Below are 26,132 nucleotides of genomic sequence, written 5' to 3'. Positions count from 1 at the left end.
TTGCAAGGTGGGGGGCATCTGGGCAGCTCATCAGTCAAGCCTCCAACTCTTGATTTTGACTCAGGTCATGTTCTCGGGGTCATAAGATCGAGCCCCACGTCTAGCCCCATGTGGGGCTCCATGTTAAGCGTAGAGCCTGCTTAAAAGTCTCTCTCTCTCCTTCTCACTCTAGGTGTGTTAGGGTTTTTTATGTTTCTAATAAACTTTGTGCTATATTAGGCATATATTCATAGGCATTCAGATATCAACCAACCTTTTTGTATGATAACAGTAATAATTATCAAGTGAAACAAAATGCACTTGTCAACTGTGAATCAGTATACAAATGTGTGAGGCACCATGAACATCTGGACTCTGCCAAGCCTAGGACTCTTTGGATGTCCTCCTGTCTCTGGTTCATTCCAGATTATTGTCCTTCTTCTTCCCTAGGCCTAGCCTAACCTAGCTGAAGACCCAGAAATGATCAAGAAAAATCCCCCCAAACCAAGAATGTTACAAAAAACAACAATTAATACAAACATAAAGGCCACTGTAAGCTTGGCACACTCCCACCTTTTCCAGCTTGATAACTGCTTATACTTGGGACTTCCCAGCAACACCCCCCACCCACCACCACTGGTGAGCTAAAAGCTGCTCCCAACATAATGGGGGGTGGAGGGAGGCACGGTGTCCATCATCATCATCATCATCATCATCATCATCATCAGGCTCTAGCACACAGAGAAATAGTTTGGCACAGGTGGAGTAGCTTGTTTTCGAGTCAATCACCTGAGCCAACTCCAGACCCATCTCTTCTCAGCTCCATGAACTACAACATGTAAATTAGCTTGTCCTGATTCTTCATCTGAAAAATTCAACAATAATAAACTTCCTTTGTAAGATTTTTTGTGAACACAAAATGGGTTCACAATTTTTGGGATTAGGAAAGTGCCTAGCACGCAGAAAGCACTCAATACATGCACTATTATAAGCACCATCGTCGTTCCATTGGTTTTCAGAAAACTAACTCAAACTAGTTTAGGCAAAAAGGGCAAATTTTGGCTTCAGGAGTACAGAAACAAGAGCTTAAAATGCCACAAGGACTCTCTCTTTGTCTTTTGTTTCTGTTGCTCTCTTTAGTCAGGCTAATTCTCTTCACTGGAAGATCCAATGAGAGAGACATTCCCCACCTGGGCTCCTAGGTTGATCTGACCAATCCCCATGGACAGGACACAGGATCTGAGGTAGGTGGTACCTCTTACTCAAACCTGAGATTATGAAGCTCCTTGAAACAGAAGCACTCTTGCACACAGATAAAAGGGTCATCTGCTACCATGCTCACTGCTGGCTTCTACAGAAGCCATTCCCCTCCCCTTATGGAACACCTTTCTTTCTCATTCATTCATCCTCACATATGTTTAAACATTTAATCACATGTCTATATGGTGATAGATGCTTCGAGGTGGAATTAGAGATGAAAAAGACACAGCCTCTCAAGACTCTAAATTTCCTTTTATCTGTAGAGCCGCCTATTTGGCTCTCAAGTCTGTTTGTTAATAAAAAGAAATAGCTTCTGCCCACAGATTGATGGCTAGCCATGCTCCCTGTGAAACAATGAACACAGCAGCTGTTGCTCAACACAGGCTACCTTGTCCAGGAAACAGTGACTTCTGAAGGCCCAGAAACAGCTGCCTCAACTCACGGGTGACATGTGACATAATTCAGTGAATCCCTCTTCAAATGACAATGGGACAAGTGTTGGTATAACCTCCCCATGAATGAGTGTTTGGAATGTGGAGAAGAGCAATGGGTGACAACATGGAGCTCAGCTCTAGAACACACAAACAGCTGCAGGATCATGTGAGAGAAGCATGTAAGAGGCCAGGTGGGAAAGCCAGCATGAGGCCGACCCCTGGCCCCTCTCCCACAGCCTGCCCCGTGTTCATCCTGGGCCATGTCCTTCCCCCAGCTCAGCCTTCTCCCTTCTATTTATCACTTTAATGAACATTTCTGAAGGTTCCCTGCTATGGACTGAATGTTTGTGTCCCACAAAATTCATACATTGAAGCCGTAATCTCCTGTGTGATATTTGGTGGGCAGGTAGCTTTGAGAAGTAATTAGGTCATGAAAGCTCCATCTTCATGACAGGATTAGTACTCTTATAAGAAGAGATGTGAGAGAAACAATCTCTCTCTTGGCCATGTAAGAACACACCATGAAGGCTGCCATCTCCAAAACTGAAACTGACCTGGCACCCTGATCCCAGATTTTCAGCCTCAATAACTGTGAGAAATACATTTCTGGTATTTAAGACTCCAGTGTGTGGCATTTGCTATAGAAGCCCAAGCTGCCTAAGACCTGCCTACCTAATGCCAAGGCTGCAGTGGGTTCTGAGAATAGAAAGAGAAATAAGAACGGCCCATACCCCAGAGGAGCATACCCCCTCAGGAGAAGCTCATAGACTGGCAGTGACTGTGGTGTGTACACAACTGGGTGTGTTACCAAGTGCTGGGGGAACAGGACACAGAAGGAGATCATGACTCTGCCTATGGAACTCAGGTGAAATGAAAGAGAGTATGAAATTCGGGAAAGCAGTTTTTGTGCCTCAAAATATTACTCAAATATCTTTTTCATTCTAAAAAATAACATTAATTTCATTAAAATTACAAATTTTAAATTTTGATTTTCCTTTAGTTTTTAATCCAACATCCAAAGCTTATTCTACAGTCATTAATAGCATTATTGTAGCAAAAGGAACTCTAACAATTTATTGAGATTGCCATAAATAGTTCAAACTTATTTATAAATGTGAAATCACTTTTTTAAGGGCTATAATTTAATAAACAAAATCTTCTTTAGTACTTAAATTGCTTCTACAAAGCTAATAAATTTTCAAAGGTAATGATTCTAAAGTTATCCTAGATGTATATCATTTTAGTAAGACTTCAGTATAAAATAATAAGTCAAAGTGAACTAGTCAATGATATATTTTTAATAGAATTATAAGGCTAATCTAATTGCTTCAATAACAAATTTCTTTTAAATGCTACAAATCCTTAAAATGCCAAACATACACAATGTATTTTCCAACATTCAACTATAAATACCACACGATTGATGGATTTCATTCCCTTAAATATTTCTTCATTTCATTCTCAACTTTCTCAGGATTAAAAGATGCTTACCCACCAAGAAGGCAATCCAACATTTTCATATGTAACTCTTCTGCTTGCTGAGGTGAGGGTACAGGAGGATACAGCCCACCAAGGAGATATAGGCTGAGCCTGAGCTCAGAGGCCTCATACCTCCAGGCCTATTTTTCTATGACCTACCAGGCTGAGCCATACAAAGATGGCGTCTTCACCTCATAGGAAGGATGTTCAGGAAGCCCACACTCTTGGACCTACACGTGACTCATCCCCTTACCTAATTTTTTTAATCTCTCATGGAAGCCTACAACTGCCAATCACGATGTTACATCCCCTAATTAGGTTTTGTGTCTGATTTCCTAGTTGGTTAAGATAGGAAAACAAACACTGAAGGCTTTGTGGAGAGAGAGGCACCTGGACTGCATTTAGAGGTACCTCCTCATGCCTTTCTGGTGCCTAATGCCTTCTTGCTGTCTGCTCAGTATCCAGGGCCCCACTGTGTGACTCTGTGGGATGCTGGAGGTAGTTGCATACATCTCCTCCCCAGGCCCATGTCCAGTGATATCTCGTTGGTAGCTCGAAATCAGCCATAATGGGAGTGTTTACACCGTGAAAATGGATAGATACTATGAACATGCACCTTCAGGAAGCTAGTTGTTAAATACTCACCAGCACACAGTAGTCACCCCCTTATCCATACCTTAGCCTTCCATGGTTTTGGTCACCTGCAGCCAACCACAGTCTGGAAGCGGATGATCCTCCTGTGATGTAGGGTCAGAGGTCAGCAGTAGCCTAACACTAGATCACAATGCCTGTCATCCACTTCCCTTCATTTCATCATGTAGACATCTTATCACCTCACACCATCACAAGAAGAAGGGTGAGTAGAGTACAATAGGATAATTTGAGAAAGACCACATTCATATAACTTGTATTGCAGTACATCATTACAATTATTCTATTTTATTATTAGTTATTATTGTTGATTTTTAATATGCCTAGCTTATAAATTAAACCTTATCATAGTTCTGTATATATACATAAGAAAAAGATAGTATATATAGGGTTCAGTCTCATCCACAGGTTCAAGCATCTGCTGGGGGTCTTGGAACATAGGCCCCATGGATAAGAGGTCTACTGTACGGTTGGTGTTTCTCCAGTCAGTCTTGCAACCTCTGCTCAAGCTCTGTATTCCAGATCAAGCAGTTGATTATTCTCTTCTGCCAACCAAATTTGGTCTATGCCAAGTCAGAGTATTCCAGAACTTTGTACTACTTTCTTTCAGGGAAAACACTAAAGTAATGATGGATTAACTAAATCACATTAAGATATCAGTAACAGGTATTTACAGGCAAGCTGAAAGAGGAGGAATCTTCCATAGCATGGTCTGAACAGATTATAATTTAAGTGTCACTCTCTGGGACCCTCTCTTGTTGTCTTGATATCTAGCTTTCCATGGCACTCTCTAGTATCTTTTTGGTTTTGTTGTTGGTCGTAATCTTAAAGACCAACAAGCAAACCTATTATTCCCTTTTTTAAAAGGCCACTTTAGGGGCATCTGGATGGCACAGTCAATTAAGTGTCTGCCTTTGGCTCAGGTCATGATCTCAGGGTTCTGGGATTAAGCCCCACATTGGGCTCCCCACTCAACAGGGAGTCTGCTTCTCCTTCTCTTTTCGTCCCTCCCCACCCCACTTGTGCTCTCATGTGCTCCCTCTCTCTCTCTCAAATAAATAAAATCTTTTTTTTAAAAAATAAAATTAAAAATAGCCTGTTCTTAGACTAAGGACCTACAAGATGTGGTCTGACTTGCAAAGACAAGCTGAGCCAATCAGTCTAGGAATTTGAAATTGGGAGACCGAGAGCTGAAGCAGTGAGCAATGAAGTTGAGATGAAGAGATATGAGATATAATAGAAGCTAAGAAAATGCTTTGGGCTATATGCACACTGAAGTTCTAGACAATAGAAACTATGAGGAGAGGAGGTTAGCATGAGAGAGAAATAGGGAACAGCATGCAGGGAGAAGGCTCAAGAGGAGAATCCAGTAGCCCAAGAAAGGAGCCTTATGCTCAGTAATCTTCCAGATTGAATTTCCAAGAAATCTATCTGTCCTTGATTCCTGCATTTTGATTCTCTTGAGATTTCTGAAACACACTTGAAGCCCCTTTTATCTGGGTTGGGTCAGTGATACTGCAACTGAAAGACACTTGACTCAATTTCAATTTGAATTGACATTTTTGTATTGACTATTCAAAAATATGTCTCCAGGTTATTACATATGCTTTAAATGTATAGTGTTTAATAGTGAAATCACATTTCATGGTATGATTATGTTGTTGTGTAAGAGCCCTGAGGGCAGCTCGGGTGGCTCAGCGGTTTAGTGCCTGCCTTCAGCCTAGGGCGTGATCCTGGAGACCCAGGATCGAATCCCGCGTCAGGCTCCCTGCATGGAGCCTGCTTCTCCCTCTGCCTGTGTCTCTGCCTCTCTCTCTCTCTCTCTCTCTCTCTGTCTCTCATGAATAAATAAATAAGATCTTTAAAAAAAATTTAGAACCCTGAATGACAAGGAAGTTGACAGTTGATGCTATTAAAATTATTCCATGGGTACTAAGAAACCCATGACCTGTGGTTGCCCAAATGATTCTGGAAGAGCTCCAGTATTCTTTTAAGAATTTTTTTTACCTTCTAGAGTGGCAACATGCATGTACACACCAGCTTAGTGAGTAAAATTTAGCATGGAGAAATCCAGCATGACTCTGAAAATTCCTAGAATACCTAAATAACTGAACCCATTACCCAAGTTTTTACGAGGGCACAGTGGCTGTTTTCAGATTCCCCATGCTATTGTAACTCAGAATAATGCAGCCATAGCCCCACTCTAACCTGGTCTTAGTCATGGGACAAGAATTCTGGGATAAAGGCCCAGCATTAGTCATGGGACAAGAATTCTGGGATAAAGGCCATTGTGAAGTCCAGATGAAGATGAGCATGTTAGGCACGCAGAAACAACACATGCAACTAAATCCTATATATACATTTTCTTTCTTTTAAAAAAAAAGTTTTTACTAATTTTTTGAGAGAGAGAGAGAGAGAGAGAGAATGAGCAGGGGAAGTGGCAAAGGGAGAGGGAGAAGCAGACTGAGCAGGGAGCCCAAACTGGGGTTCGATCCCAGGACCCTGGGATCATGACCTGACCCGAAGGCAGACACTCAGCTAGCTAAGCCATTCAGATGCCCCTACATTTTCTTTCTAATAGAAAGACTGAAAGCATGTAACATGCCACAATTGTCTCTTACAAGAAAAGCAGAAATGGCATCAGCTCAAAAATTGGCATCAGTATGTAGTAAACCCTTGGGCAAGCTGTGAAGAATCCAGACTCCATCCTCTGTTTCAAAACGTAATAAATGCTGTTCTTCGTAGGTTTGGAAACTGTTTCGGAAAATAAATTTTATCACCTTTCCTCACACAGGTTTTATCCACATGGTAACTTCAAAGATCTTCTGTAGCTCTCCTTTCTCAACATAATAGGACAATTAGTCTTTCTAGCTCTGAATCCTTAACCTCACACCAATCATCCCACGAAATTACAACAATATTAGCAACTTACCTACAAGAGAGAAAACTCGCAGGTATTATTTTAAAAATAGGGGCATCTCTGAATGTGATGCAGCCTTTCTCTGAGTGCTTTGCCTTATCTTTTTTCAGGGAATGGATGACACCATGATGTAGCTAAACCACCAATGAGGTAAGGGAACTTAAAGTTTTAGTGTTATTTAGTACTATTTAGAAATGATCATGAGTCTACATAATTCAAAGGTTAGTACTGAGAAAATGTGAGATAAAAGCATTTAATTACATTTTAAGCAATTTACAAATACAATGATTTCCTTTTGCTAGAAGATTGAGGAAGGAAAAAGGTCTAGTGAGCAGAACAGACTGAATCCAACAGACTTGGATTCAAATCCTATCTACCTGACCTTGAGCAAGTTCCTCACTGCTCTGAATTTCGTTTTCCTCATCTGTAATATGTTATTACTGACATATAACTTATATTTCATCAAGGTTAAATATTTCCTGTATTAATAGTGCCTTCCTCACCAGTTAACAAGAAGATTAAGTGGCATTTGTGATGTGATGTGTCTGCAATAAATGTGGTCTTAACGGTGGTACCAGAAAAAGGTCACTTTCCAAGTGGCCTTACACAGAGGTTTGACCATTCCTTCTACTACTCCTCTAGTTCCGTTTGACCTTTGTTTTTTTGGCCAGCATGGTATTTAATAAATAATTTCAACATTAAAAATATTTATCAACATTTAAAACTTGGAAGATTTCACTTACAGTCCAGATTTCTGCCTTCTCTTGACAATTGGGAAGATCTGAGAACACATGACCCATGTTCTGATGGTCGACAAGTAGCCCGGGCTGAGAAGCAGGTATGCCTCTTTAAATGGGTTGCATTGGTTTCTGTTCACCACAATGTTCATCCAACCTACTTTTCTCACTTACATTTACTGCCTGAAATGCATCTTCAAAATAAAAAGTAACATTTTAGGCAGAATGGCAGGTCAATGGGTGTTTTTCAGACATAAAGCAGGCCTTCTTATAAAGAGTATGGACACTGTCTAATAACACAAAATGTTGCCAGGACGATAAAATTACAGTTCTTTTTAAAATTATTCACCCTAATTTCCTGAATCTTCATGCCAGGCCACATATTGGGGTGCACACAATGCTTTCCTTCAACAGAATCATAGACTCCCTGGGATGAGAGGAACCTTCATGATAATCTGGTTGAGGATTCATGCATTGCTTGATACCTCTCTACAACATCTCTGCCAGAGTTTTCCAGTGAACTTCAACCAGCTTAGAAAGTCTGGTCTCCTCCCAAGGCAGCTATCCTGACTCTTGAGACCCTCTTCGTAAATTGAACAGAAATCTGACTCCTCCATTATTACGCCAAAGTTGTTAAGTAGTACAATCTGCAAAGTACAATCACAAATAAACTCTCATTTAATCCTCTGCAAGAATGAGTTATTATTGAGATTGTTGCTTCTTTACAAATGAAGAAATTGAGGCTCAGAGAAGTTGCATGGCTTAGCCAAGGTCACATAACTGGTAAGTAGTGGCAAGAGGTGGTTTCTAGTTTCAAATTTCCATAGAACCAATAGTATGGTTCTATTCTTTCCAGAGAACCATTGGTCTAAGGTCTAGCCTATGAAATAATACTGCACATCTAATTTCTCTTTCCTGTAATACACCTTCATATATTTGAACACAGATATGATGTCTAACTTGAGTAGTTCCTATTTCTAGCAAAATAGCCTCCTTTCCTTCAAACAAGATTCATTTGACAAGATTTCTGTGGTCCTCTCCCTTCTCATTTCTCTTGCAAACACGATTGTGATGATTCAATGTATGTGTCCACTTGACCAGCCTGAGGGATGCCCAGATAAACTGGTAGGAGATTACATCTGAGTGTGTGAGAAGGTATTTCCAGAAGAGATTAGCATTTGAATTGGTAGTCTGAGTGAAGAAGATGTCCTCATCAGTGTGGGTGGGCATCATCCACACCACAGAGGGCCTGAAGAGAAGACAGGCAGAGGAAGGGTGAATTTGCTTTCTGCAGATGTTTTATCTTCTCTCGCCTTCAGACATTAGTGCTCTTGATTCTCAAGCCCTCGGTCTAATTCCTGGGCTTTACCCAGTTGGCCCCCTGCTTCTGAAGCCCTCAGAATCTGAATTACACCCCTGGCTTTCCTGATTCTCTAGCTTCCCAACTTTTCAGCCTCCATAATCTAATAGGTAAATTTCTATAATAAATAAATATCCATATTCATCCTATTGGTTCCGTTTCTCCGGAGAAACCCTACCAATACAACAATCAATTTTAAAGTTTTGTTTTTTTTTTTTTAAAGATTTTATCTATTTATTTGAGAGAGAGAGAGAGAGAGAGAGAGAGAAAGCATGAGTGGGGTGAGGGGCAGAGGTAAAGGGAGAAGCAGACGCCCCTGCTGAGCTGGAGCCTGATATAAGACTCAATCCCAGGACCCTGGGATCATGACCTGAGCCAAAGGCAGACGCTTAGCTAACTGAGACACCCAGGTGCCCCAAGCATTTTATATGTATTACCTAATTTAATCCTCTCAACTCTGAGAGGCAACTATCATAATCCCTGTTTTATGATGAAGACACTGATGAGCTCATGCATCAAAGAGAGATCCCCAAGTCATACTGCTGGGAGTAAAGCCTAGATTCCCACTCTGGCAGGAAGACTTTAGCACTCTCACTTATAGCTACTTCTTTCTATAGTTTCTTGGTCTCTAACCCCCCACATTATGATCAGATCATAGGAGATATTGGCAATGGATTTGGGGAAGTTGAGAAACACACTTCTCAAATCTTACTGGGATATCACTCAGCTAAAAGTAATCATCATGAAATAAAATAAAAGGAACACACTGTTTGGAGAATTCCAGACAGATGTGGGTTTAGATTTGAGCTCCAGCACTCACCACCTGTACAACCTAAGTCCACCTATTTGAGTTCTCTGAGCCTCAGTTTTCTCACCAGAGAAATAAAGATAAAAGTGTCAACTTCACATGGTTGTTGAGAGTGTGCAAAGCCCCTAGCTCAGCATTAGCAGACTTCAAGGGATATTTACTCTCTTCTTTCTTTTACAAGGAAAATGAGGCTGGTCTGACCTACTTACCCAGTGGTCTGGGAGCATGCTGGACTCTGCACTCATGCCTGGACCTCCTTGCTATACATATTGTTTCGTGTTCATAACGTCCCTTCTTTCTCTTGCCATTGCTGAGTTTTATTCTGAGTATCCAGCCCATTCTTTATTGCAGAAAAAAAAAAATGCAATCCTCATTTTGAGCTGCCTAAGTGAAAAACAAAATTTGGGAAGTGAAAAACAACAGCAAGGAAAAAAAAAAACATTTCAAGAATTCTAGCTATGATAGGAGAAGGAAAACACATTCTTCAATTTTGGAAACTCCTCCGTCATTCTACCCTAAATTTAGAATTGAACTCACCATTTTGGCATGTGGCACTGTAGGACTCTGCCACACTGGATTTCGAGTGGCTGCATTCTGACCAAATATCAGTAGAGGTAAAGATAACCATCACAGGGTTTAGTCCTAAAAATCCCAAGGTGGCTTACTAGCTATGGAACTTGGTTGGGGCTAGTCAACCTGTCTCAAATTCAGTTTCCTTCAGTTTCCATCACAACAATGCTCCCATCTCCAATGGCAGTAAGGATTGAAGTACCAATGCCTAGGGAAAACTTAGCACATAGTAAATTCTCTTAAAAAAAAAAAAAACCAGTTGGAATTATCATTACTAGTTAGATTTGATTCAATAAAATGCGTCTTTGGAATACATTTTATTTTTAAGATTTTATTTTATTTTTTAAGATTTTGTATTTATTTATTTATTCATAGAGATGCAGAGAGAGAGAGAGAGAGAGAGAGAGAGGCAGAGACACAGGCAGAGGGAGAAGCAGGCTCCATGCAGAGAGCCCGACGTGGGACTCGATCCAGGGTCTCCAGATCACACCCTGGGCTGCAGGCGGCTCTAAACCGCTGCACCACCGGGGCTGCCCTGGAATACATTTTAAAAATGTGTGTAAGCCTTACTGCAATAACCTAAAGCAATGCTGTAAGAAATATAAGAAGTTGGAAATGGGAGTCATTGATCCCCATCAATAACTATTCCTATTTATTGATCCCTACCTGTAACTATTCCTAGTTAGGTACCTTAAAATGTTCTTAACTTCCTTTCCCCTTCCACCTCCCCTCTCCACCTTTCCTTCCTACTCTTCACTGAAACAGGAGTCTAATTGGCTACTAAGGAAGGTCCACAGAGAGTTGATAAACAACAGGGTATTGACATAACAGTAACTATCTCTCCCCAACACTAATCAAATACAAAGCGCAAAATAGTGACTTTACCATGGAGGAACCAGCAGACGCTGACTTGGCCATTTCATAAATATCAGCATCATACAAGTAGGTCATGGTGACCTCCAAGAAGAACACAGCATAATTTCTACCAAAAATGTGTAGACCGAGTCTGGCTATGCAAAAACATTAGAGAGAACCAAATGAGCATCATCCTACACAGTAGAGGACCTAGACTTCTTTGTTATTACCATGAAGATGTAATTGACATATAACATTATTTGGGTTTAAGGTGTATAACATAAATATTTGGCATATATAGAGCAACATGATTACTACAATAAATTTAGTTCATATCCATCACCTCACACAGTTACAATTTTTTTCTTGTAATGAGAACTTTGAAGATCTACTTCATGCCTGTACATTTTAAGACTCTCAAGGACACCCTCATAGGCTGAATTGCATCCCCACCAAAAATGTACATTGAAGTCCTAGCCCCTAGAACCTCAAAACATCACTGAGTTTGAAGACAGGGTCTTCAAAGAGGTAATTAGGGAGAAATGAGGTCATTAGGGTGGGTCCTTATCCAATATGCGTGAGGTCCTTACAAGGTGAGGAGACCAGGACACAGACTCATCCCAAGGAAGCACAGAGAGAAGATGACCACCTGCTAGCTGAGGGGAAAGACCCAGGAAGAAACCCGCTTGGCCAACACCTTGATTTTGGATTTCTGGCCCCTAGAACTGTAAAGAAATAAACTGTGGTTCAAGCCACCCAGCTACAGGACTTGGTTATGATTCCTAGCAAGCCAATACCAACAAGAGAGGGAAAAACTGAGGATGTCCCAGACAGAAGAAAACAAATGACACATGACAACTGAGTGCAACATGCCATCCTGATCCCAGACCAGAAAGAACAAAAAAGAAGGTGCTGGTGAGATGAGATTGGGGCCTGAGGCTCAGCCTATGCCAAAGAGATGTTGATTTCCTGGTTGGCAGGGTTGTGCCTGGTCATGGAGGACAGGGCTCTAGTTTTACAGAGCAACACACAGAAGTATTTAGGGATGATGGGGCACAAGGTGTGTGTGTGTGGGGGAGACATAAATCAGTCTGAAAATAAAGAGGAAGAGCAACAGGGCAAATGTGATCAAATGCTAACAACTGGGGAATGTGGTCAAGGAAATACACACATTCTTTGTACTCTTCTCAAAGCTCGTCTAAAGATTTTGTTTTTTAAGGTAGATAATGCTATTTTGGGAACTCTTGTGTGCAGCTGATGGGAATGTAAGGTGGTACAACGGCTGTGGAAATCAGTATGGCAGCTCAAATATAGACTTACCATATGATCCCACAATCCACTTCTGGGTATATGCCCAAAAGAACCGTAAGCAGAAACTCAAACGCATTCCTGGACACTTGTGTTCATAGCAGCATTAGTCACAATAGCCAAAAGGGGAAAGCAACCCAAGTGTCCACTGATGACTGCATGGATGAACAAAATGTGATGTGCACACAGAATGAAATTCAGCCTTAAAAAGGAAGGAAAGTCTGACACATGCTACCATATGGGTGAAACTTGAGGATATTATGCTAAATGAAATAAATCAGTCACAAAAGGACAAATGTCATATGATTCCTTTTATGAGATTCCTAGATGGTCACATTCAGAGACACTGAAGGGTACCAGAATATGCCACCCCAAAACATGCCTCTCTGGCAATGGATTCTTTTGAGCTTAAAAGCCATTGAGAACCAGCAGATATAAGAAAGCTCTGAAAATAGGGGACCAATTTTCCTCTTGTAAAGGGAATTTGCATTTATAAAGCAAACTTCCATTTGTAAAAATTATCCTCTTTCCAAGACTAGGAAGGGGAAGACTGTTAATAAATCTTATCAAAGGAAAAATATCTGTATGACCAACCATACTAAAAGCCCTTCTTTACCAAGCTTCCTGGCTACCTTACCATAACTCCGCTCTCCCATCAAGAACCCCCAAACCCACTTCCCTTTGCTTAGCCTACTATGGGATCCAAGCCCAAGCTCTAACCACTGCTTTGGTTACTCATTGAGGGTGCTCCCATGTGTCTATGTGTGATGCATGTATTAATACATTTGTGTTTGTTTTTCTCTTGTTAATCTGTCTTTGGTGTTTTTATAGAGCTCCAGCCGGAAAATGTAGGAGTGAAAGAGGACTTCAACTACCTACATTTTGACCTCAAACCTTCTAAGTGATAAGGTTCTTCTATCCAGCTTATGTCTAAACTTGGGCAAAAGACCTTATGGGCAAAGCATCCCCTGATGGGAACTGAAACCAGCCCCTCAAGCAATAAGGACCAGCCTGAGCCAGCAAGATCCTGCCCATGATTGACCCCAAAACAACGATGACTTGACCTTCACTGCCCACCTGCCCATACTCACCAACCTTTGTCCCCCATTTTCCTTACATAAACCTGGAAGTATTTTTGGCCCTTTGGAGATAGTCTTTGAGACATTAGTCTATCATTGTCCCAATGGCGGCCTCACTGAAATAAACCCCTTTCTTGTCTCATCACCACTAGCGTCTCTGCCTGTGGACATTGTCAGCGGTGAGTGGCCAAACCTGTCCGTTTTGAACCCCTGGAGCCACGTACTCTTGCACCCCGGGGTCCCAGCTACAGGAAGGAGTAGGAAAAAGGAAATATATCCTCTCACAAGACTAAGTAGGATATTGCCAGTAGCTGTAGGAAGAGGACAATGCTAGGTCATGATCTAATGAGTACAGAATTTCAGTTCTACAAGATGAAAAGTGTTCTGGAGACTGATTACACAATCTGTGAATGTTCTTAACAATACTGAACTTACAAGGAGTTAAGATAGTACATTTTTTAAAAGATTTTATTTTTCCCCTACATGGAGCCTGATGTGGGACTGGATTCTAGGACCCCGAATCACAACCTGAGCCGAAGGCAGGTGGTCAACCATTGAGCCACCCGGATGCCCCAAGATAGTAAATTTTGATGTTACCTTTATTTTAGTGATTTAAAATGTTTAAAAAGATACCTTCACTATTACTTCTCTCTTTATATATCTGCCTTTTCTTCCTTAGCTATAATAAAAATCTCTGGGGGCCAATAGCATGTCTTAAATGTTGCATCTTTCAGAATCAAAAGCCAGGTCCCAGGAGCTGCCCAGTACAGGTATGCTTCTAGGAATCCTGCGAGTGAATGTCTGAACTTGCAGCTGCCTTGGAAGACCTTGGATATGGGGTTTCCTTACTTAATATTCCCCGGCATCTATCACAGTGCTCTGTATATAATAAGTGCTCGATAAATGTTCACTGATGACAATGATAAGGACCCAAAAGGTTCTTGAAGGCTTTCTTGCTCTCCTGGCGACAGGCATAGGAACACATCGGCTCTGGCTGAGTGGCCTAGCTTCTCACGGTCTGGGAATGTATCTACTATGACATATCCTGCAGGAGTTAGTTAGACTTGGACTAGAAGCCAGTTCTTCATTGGCCTTTTTCCCTCCACATTATTAATAACTTTGTAAATTCAGGGTTCCATGAAAGGAATCCAGAAATACATCAGAACACCTTTGAAATGCACAGGAGGGCCAAGAACCCATGGAGTGCCGGAGACTTGGCGTGTGTTATTTCATTTCAACCTCACAGCAAACCTCACAATTTAACCAGGCTTCTACTGAGAAAATGGAAGCTCGAGGAGGTTACGTAACTTTGCCACCAAGTCCCACTTGTGAGTGGCAGAATCTGGGCCTTCTCTGCAACGCCACAGGCCTCCAGGGGTCAGTGGGGTCACTCCTCTGGGCCAGCAGGTGAGCCCAGGGCTCTGGAGACAGCCAGACCAGAGAATGGAGGGACTTGATTGAAAAGCCCTCTGGCAGAGCATTAGGTGTCTGTGTGGCCAAGGCAGCTGCCCCGGTGCAGCGTCAGGGGTCATCTCACTACTACTCTCACCAGGAAGAGAAGATGATTCTCAGAAGTGCATCTGAGAGATTCTTGGGAATTAACTGACACACTCCATTTCCTATGATCCGTGCAAAAGTGGGACTCCGTGTTCGGATTGGTATCCCTGGGCTGGTGACACCTAGGAACTCTCATTTATACTTGGCTCAGTCTGCTCAGCAACTCAGTGCTTTCTCTCTCTCTCTCTCTCTTTCTCTCTCTCTCTCAACTTTTTAAAATTTAAATTCAATTTGCCAACATATAGTACTTTCTTGAATAGTCGGTCTTTATATACACAGAGATCTTTGTGACTTTGGCTACACTCTTGGCCTGCACACATCATTTCCCCAGAGCCGGCTTGACAGCTCCGCTCTCAACCACAGGAGGGCGCAGTGGTATCATTTAAAAAACATGTCCCCACCTCAAGGCTGCTGCTGTGGACCTGGTTTTGGGAAAAGATCCCATTTGGGTTTTGGGGGTGGAGGGAGGGGATTAGAGTTTTGGTTTTTACAAAAGATGACTCTAATACAAATGCAAATTAAATTGTTCAAAACGGGAGCCTGTTCCAACCCCCCGCATTTTGCAAATAAGAAAACTAATCCCAGAAAGCTCCAGGCCTCTGCTGCCAATGGGATACAGGTGATTGGTGACCAAAGGTACCACTCCAGGCTTCTCCGGAGAATCTGACCATAACCCGCTGGGATCCAGTGGTTGAGTGGGGGCCACTCACGACTCAGAAAGCACACAGGAAGGCCCAGAGGACAAGAGGGTACAAAACCCCACTGTGTGTTGCATAGAACTGCCAGGGAAACATCAGCATCGCTTCTAGACTTGAACTTATGTCCTAATGGGGGAACTCAGTGAGTACAGCACTGAGGAAGAGCAGATCACAGGCAGAGGTGCCAGGACCCATACCTGCAGAGATCTCCCTGAAAGGGCTTCATAAAACCTGCCTTTGATTCATGGATACCTCCTCCTCCACCACTAACAGTTGACAAAGAATGGTTCTGTTCTTGGACAAAGGACCCCATATAAGTGATCACTAAACAGGATAGGGTGATGAGAGAGGATGGATGGTGGCCCTCTTAGACAAAGGAACGCCAAGAAAGAGCTGTACAGTCCTGTCCCAAATTATACGATCCATCCTGCTGGTGTTCAAGCGCTGAGTTTCTGTGTCTGCTGGTGGCAGGAGTGCAGTGGACTTCCCGTCCGAACCCCTGGGGCAGCGCTGCACACGGAAAGCTCTGTAGGCCCCGGGGGCTCAGGCTGGCCCCGCTGAAGCTAACCCACCGCAGGCTGGAGCCGCACACGGATTCCCCGGGCTGCACGGCGCCGCTCAGAGACAGCCCCATGTCTCAGTTTCATTTCATTTACACCTTTGCTCCATTTAGTCATGATCACTCTAACTCCATCACTGTTGTCTGTGTACTTTTTTATTAACTACCTGCTCTCAGATAATAACCCTGCGTCCTTTTCCAGAGGAAGGCAGCAAATCAAGAGGACCAAGAGGACCAAGAGGACCAAGACCGTGAGAGATGGAAGGTGCTGAGAATGGGTAAGAAAAGTTTTCTGGTTCCCAAAGGTCCTGCTGCTCAGGCCTCAGGCTCCTTCTTGGGTGTGGAGGCCAAACCCACAGTCGATCTCTGAAGGAGCAAGCTCCCTGCCTCTCGGGTTGTTAAAGAGATACAGTCTGTTTCTTCTAAAGGCATAGAATCAGCAGGATGATAAGAGACAGTTATACTTTATCATTTATATAAGCCCTGCCTTTCTCCAAAATGGTTTTGATAGAATTTACACTAAAAAGCGTGTGATAGGCCTTACTAACGGAAGAACGAAGGGGCTCCTCGGTGGCTCAGCAGTTGAGCGTCTGCCTTTGGTTCAGGTCTGATCCGGGGTGCTGGGATCAAGTCCCTCACTGGGCTCCCTGCAAGGAGCCTGCTTCTCCCTCTGCCTCCCTGTGTCTTTCATGAAGAAATCAATAAAATCTTAAAAAAAACAAAACAAAACACAGAGATGAGGATGAAGTATCAGGAGGGGAAAAGACAGGAGGGAAAAAGAGAGTAAATATAAGAGTACTCAGAGGTAAGGTAGTTTCTTTCTCTCTCTCTCTCTTTTTTTTTTTTTTTTAAGATTTTATTGATTTATTCATGAGAGACACAGAGAGAGACAGACAGGCAGGCAGATGGAGAAGCAGGCTCCATGCAGGAAGCCCGACATGGGACTCGATCCCGGGTCTCCAGGATCAGGCCCTGGGCCGAAGGCAGTGCTAAACCGCTGAGCCACCCGGGCTGCCCAGGTAAGGTGGTTTCTTTTTTTTCTTTTTTCTATCATGAAGTATGAAACATGGCTCTGAGCTTCCTGGAGGCCAAGGCAAAAGTAGAAACAAGAGAAATGCATATAGTAGTAGACAAAAAAAAAAGGTACGTTTTTAAAAATAACTTTTTTTTTCCCTAGACACCAAATCTAAAAAGAATTGCCATATGCAAGGATTCATAACACGGCTTTAAGTCAGGAAACGATGGACAACACCTCCATGAGAATTAATTCACACAAATTGACAGGAATAAGAATTGATATTAAAGCACAAGTTGGTGAAGTTAATCCTGCCAGGGGTGGGCTAACATGAGCAAACTTAAGAAAAACTCAGGATTCCAACAATTGGAGACACGGAATGAAGGATACCTATTCATTCTGCATCGTGTGCAGGAGGTCAGGCTTAAATGTTGATGACAGCTTATTCCTTATAAATGCAAGTGGAGCTGCTCAAAACAGGAGTCTGCAAGAAGCCAACATCTCTGATCTGAAGTTAGGAATGATTTTCATCAGCTGTGTATCTGGCCCCTGTGCAGGCACCCCGGGCACACACACCAGGCTGTGTGAGGGTGTCCACTGGCAGGGATGGTGCACAAACGGAGAATGTCTACACTGCACATGTGCAACACAGCTTGATTTCATAATCTCATTTCTGGATTGAATTTTGAGCAGATGTGCCTTGCTCTTGCTCTCTCTCTCTCTCTCTCTTTAAGGGTAAAAAGTGATGAAAAATGCTGTGGTTTTAAAATTAAGTGAGCACTCAAAAAATATTAGCTCTGTTTGGCTTCAGATTTTGTTTTTTCCTATACTCTAAAGTTCTCTTCTTGGCAGCAAAATGTCCAGTTGAAAGCGGCATGCCTATTGCCTCCCCATTCCTTAAAAAAAAAAAGAAAAAAATGCCTGTGGAAAGTCTCCATTAACTGAAAGAGAGAAGTTATTCACACTTTGATTTTACCTTTAAATGATAGCCTTTACTTAATTTTTTAAGCATCTGCAATACATTAATTGATCAATAAATTAATTAAAAGTGTAGCACTTTAACATGCCTAGTACTTTGCTGGGCTACAAAACATGATCATCTATTTCTTCTTGAATATTTCTCATGAATACACAATCTTGTCGGAGGAAACTAAAACACAGAACACAGTTAGAGGGTAGTAAGTCCTAATACGTGTCAAATTCTCAAATCTGGAGAAGGAAGGACTATTGTGGGGAGGAGTGAGCAGGGAGGAATGTGTGGTCTTTACCTGTCACCATCATTTTTCATGCCTAAGAAAATAAGAAATATCTAAGCATCTTACAACTCTCAGCTCTTCTCCTCTCCGACAAATATCTATCCAGCTCCAAGTTGACACCTCAGGTTTCACTGTGGCTCCTTACTTCCTGTTAGATCTTTAAAAAAAAAAATCTTTGCTTAACATGTAGAAGGCTGAATGAAGAGCAGGAAAATCTTGCGTGTCAGTAAAACACCGGAAATTGCAGAGACCAAGTGTCAGCTCACAAGTTCATCACCTTACACATGGATCCCTGAGCACATTCTCACATTTTTTTCTTTTAACCCTCCCTTGGCAACCTTCCACTCAGACATCACCTTTTATGCAGAGAACCAGGCACTTTTCTCAGCACCATGAATCCTATTCTCAGCCAGGTGCATAGCCACAGAACTTACAGCAACAGGATGAGACGAGCATCCCAGGACGTGACTCCATGCAGAAGAAATTGCAGCCCAGGCTTCTTGCACAGCTGGGACATTGGCCGGGTCATACATGTACAACCTAATTATACATGAGGTGTTTTGAGAATTGCAAGTGTGTATCTAAGTGCAGAAACATATACAAACTTTAACCCACATGCACACACTGTTCACATCCACAATACACACGTGCCACACACAATCAGGCTGGTTTGCTATGGCTATTAACAGGAAAAGACAATTAGAGTTTTTATTATTACAATCTTGTTTGAACTTTTGCCTCATCAGAAATGTAACAGACAACAAAAGAAGAAATCCCTATGTTTATCCTAGTGTAGCGTATTTCTCTTCTCTCAAATTTTTATGAACACTATTGAGGAAAGGAATACTTTCTGGAATTACCCATGCAATTTTTTGGTGGCAGTGTGGTTACCAGCTTCATTCGCCTCCCGATAACCCTGAGAACCCTAAACACTGAGGACCCTCTGACCCCAGGGGACAGAACCTGGGCAGCAGTGGAGATCTCATTTAACAGGTAAGATCTTGGGTTCAACTGACAGATCTGCCACCCTCCCCAATATCAGTTTGCCAAACCTTTGTTAAATACCAACCGTGGCCTTGTTCTACACAGTGTGGGATGATTAACAAAAGGTTGGTGCCCTTTGGGCAGTCATTGTTTTATAGGGAATTCTAGAAGCAGGAAGGAAGGAGGGTCTCAGGGGGGTAGGCTTTGAACTGAATCAGTCTCTAAAGATAAACTAGTCAACAGAATTAGAGAGCGGAAGGGAAAAGACTGTTTTGGAAGGTGGACCTTTCAGAAAAAGCAAATAGCTTGAGCAACAGCACCAGCACAAAAAAGCCAGAGCATTTGGAGAATTTCAAAACACTGTGCATGACTGAGTATAAGGAGCACGAGAGAGTCTTTTGAGAAATACGGCTGGAGAGGTAATGGGCGGCCAGATCTTGTGTCACACAAAGGACCTCTTATGCCACACAAAGGAATTTGGATTTTTTTTCTCTTTAGGCATAAGGAAGCCATTGAAGGGCTTTAAACAGGCAGCAATGTAATCAGATTTACTCTTTGGAAATAAGACCTCCTGATTAGTTAATGAGCTCGTATTTCTTTTCTTGTGTGTCCACCATTGTTTTATCGCTTGGTCTTTAGACTCTATTATTGATTGAAATAACAAAATGATGGGAGTTAAGAGGCTATGCCACTTAACCTTCCAAAGCCTATTTCATCTGCTTTCCCAGTAGGGATTATACTATCTACTTTACCTTACTGGTTTGGTGTAAGATTAAAATAAGATACAGACAGAAAAACCAGCTTGTGGTACTATTGCCTTGATAATGGCTGCTGGACTCCATCAGTTAGCTGGTACCAAGCAGAGTAGAAATGAATTAATATTTACAATTGGACCAATTATGAACAAAATCAGAAAATATTTGAGCTAGCACAAATTTTATAAACCACACTGAGTCTTTCATTTTATTTTGTATTTTAAAATGTTGACATCTAGGTCCCAACTGAGAGATTCTGATTTTATTAGGGGTATAGCCCGGGGTTGGGATTTTTGAAAGGATCATGAGGTTATTTGATATGCAGTTAGATTTGAAAATCACTATTCTAGTCTTGTGTGGCTTTACAAGTATGTCCCTTTAAATTCTCCAGTAATACATTATACACATGCTGTATAAACTGTACTAAAACATACAGAAAAAAACAAAGGAAGCTATTGAGTTCATTTTATGAAGCAAGAACAATCATAATAACAAAAAACTAAAACTTAAAATTCATCCAAAGACATTAAGCTATAATTAATCTTTCCTATGAATATAATTATAGAAATCATAAATAAAATGCTATAAAAATATTTAAACTGTATATTAAAGGAATAGGCCAAGTAGAATTTATTTGAGCTGAAAGATGGTTTAATATCAGGAAATTTGTAATTATAATGCATCATCATTTAAATAATATTTATTTAGCAATATAAAGCAGCAAGTACCAACGCAATGAGTATATAAGATAAACATTGTCTCCATCCCACAGAATGTATGCTGCAGTGTGAAAGATAAATATTAAATTAATGGTATACACCAAAGGCAAAATAAGAAAAATATTAATAAATACCAAGTGAGGGCAGCCTGGGTGGCTCAGCGGTTTAACGCCGCCTTCAGCCCAGGGTGTGATCCTGGAGACCCGGGATCAAGTCCTACATCCGGCTCCCTGCATGGAGCCTGCTTCTCCCTCTCCTGTGTCTCTGCCTCTCTCTCTCTCTCTCTCTGTGGGTCTCTCATGAGTAAATAAATAAAATCTTTAAAAATAAATAAATAAATACATACATACATACATACCAAGTGATATTGGATAAATTCAAACACCAAAACAGAGCTAGGAATAGAAAATACATTTTAGCATGCTATCACAATGAAATGTATTTCCTTCTAGTAGCCAATATCCTGTGAAAATCAGGAACAAAACACTGTTAAAAAACAAAACAAAACAAAACAAAACGCTGTCTGTTGATGTCATTATGATTTTCATTGTTCTAGAATTTTCAGTCAACAGAAAAATAAATTTAAAAAAATAAGAAATATTACTGAGTAGCAATGATTTGATAAGAAAGATTACTAAGTAGCAATGATTTGAAAAAAAAAAACAAACAAACCTGATTTTTCTCCTAGAAAAATAAGGTGAATCATGCAAGAATTATTATAATTAATTTTTAAAGGTTAGTTTAAAAGCTGAATGAAAGATAAATATACAATTCTAGTAACTGTCATATATGTATTTTATGAATTAAAATTATTTTTTTCACTAAACTCCCTCTCTTTACTCCCACACCTGATTCTCAGAAAACAAGACATGTCCCTTTCTCAAAGAGTGTGCTCTCGGTGACTACTTCCTCATTTGATAGACCAGCTGGCCATATGACCCTGTCACTTAGATTATGAAATGAAACGCGATCCTCTCTAATTTTCACAAGTATGCTGTGAAGTAAGTTTTTTGATTACAGCATTTTACACAGTATTACATAAGGAAATGCTGCAAGGTCACAAAGCTAGAGGTAGAAATGACAGGACGCAGGCCAAATCTGACCCTGAGGCTCATGTTTGGTGAATTATATCATACAAATCAAATAATAAATGTTACAATCAACAAAAGAAAAAAATCATAAGCTTAAAAAGAGAGAGGAAATACAAGTTTATTTTTTTATTTTTTAAAAGTTTTTATTTATTTATTCATGAGAGACATACAGAGAGAGAGAGAGAGAGAGAGAGAGGCAGAGACACAGGCAGAAGGAGAAGCAGGCTCCATGCAGGGAGTCCAATGTGGGACTCAATCCGGGGTCTCCAGGATCACACCCTGGGCAGAAGGCAGATGCTCAACCCCTGAGCCACCCAGGCGTCCCATGGAAATACAAGTTTAAAAGCTATACTAGAAATCACAAAGTAAAAGATCCATGCATTTACTTGTAAAACATTCTCAAAAACTTAATCAGTTCCTCAAATTGATAAAAAGCATTCACAAAAAGCCTACAGCTGACATTATACTTAATAGTAAAAGCTGACTGCTTTCCCTTAAGAATGGGAATAAGTTAATGATATTTCTACTCTCAGCACTTCAATTTAATATTGTACTGAAGTTCTGGCCAGTGCAATAAGTAAGAAAAGGGAAATTAAAAGCATACAGATTGGGAATGGAGAAGTAAAACTGTATAACACTTGCAGACAATATGATCTACTATATGAAAATCCTAAGGAATCTTCAAAACACCTACTAGACCTAATAAGTTAGTTTAACAAGGTCACTGAATCAGTATACAAGAATACATTTGTTCCTCTCTACACAGCATCAAATAATATACAAATAAAATTGAGAAAACCAGTCTTTTCAAAATACCATCAAAAAGGATCAAATATTTAGGAGCAAATTTAACAAAAGTACAAGACCTATACACTGAAAATTACAAATGAGGAAAATTAAAGTGGACCTAAGTAAATGGAGAAATATGCCATAGTCATAACTTGGAAAATTTTTAATATTTAACATTTTTAAGATGACAATATTTTTAAGATTCTCCCCACCTTGATCTATAGATTCAATGTAATCTCTACCAAAATCTTTTCTGGCTACTCTATAGAAATTAATAAGCTGATCTCAAAAATTATACGCAAAAGCAGAGGATACTGAATAGGCAAATCAATTGCAAAAAAAGAATAAAGTAGGAGGACTTACACTATCTGATTTCAAAACTTACTATGTAGCTGTAACAATCAAGTCAGTAAAAAAAAAAATCAAGTCTGTGTTATTGGCATAAGATTAGATACATAAATCAGTGGAACAGGAATGTAAGATCATAAATAAACCCATTAATTTGTAATCAATAACTTTTGAACAAAGTTGTCATGACAACTCAATGATAAAAGAATGGTCTTTTCAACAAATGACACTAGAACAATGGGATATTCACAAAGAAATGTATGTGTGAAACGAGATCCTTACCCCATACCATACACAAATATTAGCTCAAAATTTATTTATTTATTTATTTATTTATTTATTTATTTACTTATTTATTATTTATTTATTTAGCTAAAAATTTATAATAGACCTAAAAGCTAAGCATTCAGTCTATAAGACTTCAAAAAGAAATCATAGGTACATAGTTGAAAGTCACTGTGGTCTTAGACCAGGCTAAGAGATTTTAGCTGTGAGATCAAAACAAAACTAATAAAAGAAAAATTGATAAATTGTGTTTCATTAAAACGAAATACTCTGGCTCTTCAAAACACATCATTAAGGAAATGCAAGGCACATCTCAAGCTGAGATAAACATTTGCAAATCATATATCCAAGAAAAGACTTGTAGCTCAAATAAAGAATTCCTCAACTCCACGGAGAACTTTATAACTCCACAGAAAAAAGGCAAGCAATCCAATTAAAATTAGGCAAAAAAATGAACAGATAATTCACCAAAAATATATTATGGATAAAAAATAAGCACCTGAAAGCTGCTCACACACATGCACACACACAACGCGAGCGTGTGTGCATGTGCGTGCTAGAATGTCTATAACCAAAAAGGCTGATAACCAAACGTTGCTGAAGATACAGAGGAATGGATCTTCATATATAGCTGGTGGGAACATAAAAATGATACAGTCACTTTGTAAAACAGTTTAGCAGTTTCACAATAAGTTAAACAATCTGCTCCTAAATATCTACTCAAGAGAAATGAAAATGTATGTCTAAAGATGTACATGTGACTATCCATAGCAACATTATTTATAGCAGCCCCAATTTGGAAATATCCCAAATGCTCATAACTGGTAAATGGATAAACAATATATGGTATATCAATACAATAGGATATGGTAACAGAAGAGAATGAATTGCTGATACATGCAAGAATGTGAATGAACTTTAAAAACACTATGTTAAGTGAAAGAAGCCTGACACAAAAGACTTTACTGTATGATTCCATTATGTGACGTTTTTAGGTAGGCAAAATTATAGAAGACAAATCAATACTTGCCCGCTGCTGCAGCTGGGAGCAGGAAATGGCTTCAAATAGGCACAAGAGAACTTTTTGGATTAATGGAAAGGTTCTAAAACTTGACTGATGATTGTGCAACTTTACAAACTTATAAAAACTCATAGAGCTATACAGTTACAATGGTTGAATTTTATTATAGGTATAGTGTACCTCAATAAAGCTGCAGTATGAAAAAAGACAAGCAGAGGAAATAATGACAGCAAATATAATGGAAGCATTATTTATTTAATGTCTCTATTTTATAAAATACACAAATAACAATAAGGATAGCATTATAATTTTTAAAAATTATTATAAAAGAGTTCAAGCACACAGAAGAGTTTGGGAATAATGGGGCAAAAACTAGTATATTCACTATTCAGTTCTGTTGGAATTCAATATTTTGTAATTTTTGCTCAAAATAATTTTTGGCAGAAAAGGAATGCAGAGAAAATAAATTCTCAAGTATTATTATTGTAGCATCTCTGGAAAGAAATCTGATAATATCTGTTCAAGCTAAAAATATACATACATTTGACAAGCAATCCCACTCTTAGGAATATATCTATATTAGATATAAAGCTATCAGTACATAAGGATGTGTGTCAAGGATACTATTGCAAAAAGGATGTGCAAAAGAAGAATCAAAGAGATTATTCATTGATAGAGGAATGGCTGAATAAACTGGGCAATTTCATAAAATAAATAAGCTTTTCAGCTGACTTGAAGATTCTCAAACACGTATTTATTTTTTTTAATAATAAATTTATTTTTTATTGGTGTTCAATTTGCCAACATACAGAATAGCACCCAGTGCTCATCCTGTCAAGTGCCCCCTTCAGTGCCCACCAACCAGTAACCCTCACCTCCCGCCCCTCCCCTTCCACCACCCCTAGTTCGTTTCCCAGAGTTAGCAGTCTTCCATGTTCTGTCTCCCTTTCTGATATTTCCTACACATTTCTTCTCCCTTTCCCTCTATTCCCTTTCACTATTATTTATATTCCCCAAATGAATGAGACCATATAATGTTTGTCCTTCTCCGACTGACTTACTTCACTCAGCATAATACCCTCCAGTTCCATCCACATCGAAGCAAATAGTGGGTATTTGTCGTTTCTAATGGCTGAGTAATATTCCATTGTATACATAAACCACATCTTCTTTACCCATTCATCTTTCGATGGACACCGAGTCTCCTTCCACAGTTTGGCTATTGTGGACATTGCTGCTAGAATCATCGGGGTGCAGGTGTCCCAGCGTTTCATTGCATCTGTACCTTTGGGGTAAATCCCCAGCAGTGCAATTGCTGAGTCATAGGGTAGATCTATTTTTAACTCTTTGAGGAACCTCCACACAGTTTTCCAGAGTGGCTGCACCAGTTCACATTCCCACCAACAGTGTAAAAAGGTTCCCCTTTCTCCACATCCTCTCCAACATTTGTGGTTTCCTGCCTTGTTAATTTGCCCCATTCTCACTGGGTGTGAGGTGGTATCTCATTGTGGTTTTGATTTGTATTTCCCTGATGGCAAGTGATGCAGAGCATTTTCTCATATGCATGTTGGCCATGTCTATGTCTTCCTCTGTGAGATTTCTGTTCATGTCTTTT

This window comes from Canis lupus, chromosome 24 (assembly GCF_048164855.1).
Source record: "Canis lupus baileyi chromosome 24, mCanLup2.hap1, whole genome shotgun sequence".
In the NCBI taxonomy this organism is placed as follows: domain Eukaryota; kingdom Metazoa; phylum Chordata; class Mammalia; order Carnivora; family Canidae; genus Canis; species Canis lupus.
The sequence above is the reverse complement of the archived record's forward strand: the minus strand, read 5'-3'. Positions refer to the sequence as shown.